At 54.3% G+C, this 1898-nt stretch overlaps 1 protein-coding gene across 1 annotated transcript in view; it reads left to right on the plus strand.

Annotated features, from left to right (window-relative positions):
• The first annotated feature begins 1404 nt into the window (after positions 1-1404).
• BRD1 (bromodomain containing 1) overlaps positions 1405-1898 on the plus strand; it is an 86525-nt gene continuing 86031 nt past the window's right edge. The window contains exon 1 of the mRNA XM_038756174.1: positions 1405-1427. The gene's annotated coding sequence lies outside the window, so the exon portion shown is untranslated. The remainder of the gene's footprint in view (positions 1428-1898) is intronic.

Consider the following 1898-nt stretch of genomic DNA (forward strand, 5'->3'; position numbering starts at 1 on the left):
GAACGCGTTCTGAGGGGCGGGGTGGGCGGGGCGTGAAGGACGAGGGGGGCGGGTCACGAAGGACGGGGTGAGCGGGTCCTGAGGGACGGGGGGGCGCGTCCTGAAGGACGGGGTGGGCGCGTCCCGAAGGACGGAGGGGGCGGGTCCCGACGGAAGGAGTGGGCGGGTCCTGAGGGACGGGGTGGGCGGGGCATGATGGAAGAAGGGGCGGGTCCCGAAGGACGAAGGGGGCGGGTCCCGACGGAAGGAGTGGGCGGGGCCTGAGGGATGGGGGGCGCGTCCTGAAGGACGAAGGGGGCGGGTCCGCACGGGCGGGCAGCGGAAGTGGGCGGGCCCGTGGGGGCGGGCGGCAGCCGGTGCGTCTGTCCTGAATCAGAATCTTGGTATTTGTTAATAATACGATGGCATTTATTCAGCGCTTACTACGTGCGAAGCACCGTACTAAGCGCTGGGGAGGTTACAAGGTGATCAGCTGGTCCCATTGTGGGGGGGGCGGGGCCAGGCGCTTATTACGTGCCAAGCGCTGTTCCGAGCGCCGGGATAGACACAACGTAATCAACGTTGTCCTGAATCAGAATCTTGGTATTTGTTAATAATACGATGGCATTTATTCGGCGCTTACTATGTGCAAAGCACTGTACTAAGCGCTGGGGAGGTTACAAGGTGATCAGGTGGTCCCATTGTGGGGGGGGGGGGGCGGGGGCAAGCGCTTATTATGTGCCAAGCACCGGGATAGACAAAACGTTGTCCCCCGTGGGGCTCCCGCTCTTCATCTCCATTTTCCAGAGGAGGTCACCGAGGCGCGGAGAAGTGAAGGGACTCGCCCGAAGTCACCCAGCTGACAACTGGAGAATCAATCAATCAATCAATCGTATTTATTGAGCGCTTACTGTGTGCAGAGCCCTGTACTAAGCGCTTGGGAAGTACAAGTTGGCAACATAGAGAGACAGTCCCTGCGCAACAGTGGGCTCACAGTCTAATAGGTGGAGACGGAGAACAAAATCAAACATACTAACAAAATAAAATAAATAGAAGCAGCGTGGCTCAGTGGGAAGAGCCCGGGCTTTGGAGTCAGAGGTCATGGGGTCAAATCCCGGCTCTGCCACCTGTGTGAGTTTGGGCAAGTCACTTCACCTTCTCTGGGCCTCAGTTACCTCATCTGGAGAATGGGGATTAAGACTGTGAGCCCCCATGGGCCAACCTGATCCCCTTGTAACCTCCCCAGCGCTTAGAACAGTGCTTTGCACATAGTAAGCACTTAATAAAGGCTATAAAAAAACCCTGTCAGCTGCTTGACTTTGGGCAAGTCACTTCTCTGTTCCTCAGTTCCCTCATCTGTAAAACGGGGATGAAGACTGTGAGCCCCCCGTGGGACAAGCTGATCACCTTGTAACCCCCCCAGCGCTTAGAACAGTGCTTTACACATAGTAAGCGCTTAACAAATACCCTCATCATCATTATTATTATTATTATTATTCTCTGGGCCTCAGTGACCTCATTGTGAGCCCCCCCGTGGGACAAGCCGATCACCTTGTAACCTCCCCAGCGGTTAGAACCGTGCTTTACACATAGTAAGCGCTTAACAAATACCATCATCATCATCATTATTATTATTCTCTGGGCCTCAGCGACCTCATCTGTCAAATGGGGATGAAGACTGCGAGCCCCCCGTGGGACAAGCTGATCCCCTTGTAACCTCCCCAGCGCTTAGAACAGTGCTTTACACATAGTAAGTGCTTAACAAATACCGTTATTATTATTATTATTATTCTCTGGGCCTCAGTGACCTCATTGTGAGCCCCCCCGTGGGACAAGCTGATCGCCTTGTAACCTCCCCAGCGCTTGGAACAGTGCTTTACACATAGTTAGCGCTTAACAAATACTATAATAATAATTAT

This window comes from Tachyglossus aculeatus, chromosome 14 (genome assembly GCF_015852505.1).
Source record: "Tachyglossus aculeatus isolate mTacAcu1 chromosome 14, mTacAcu1.pri, whole genome shotgun sequence".
NCBI classification, from domain to species: domain Eukaryota; kingdom Metazoa; phylum Chordata; class Mammalia; order Monotremata; family Tachyglossidae; genus Tachyglossus; species Tachyglossus aculeatus.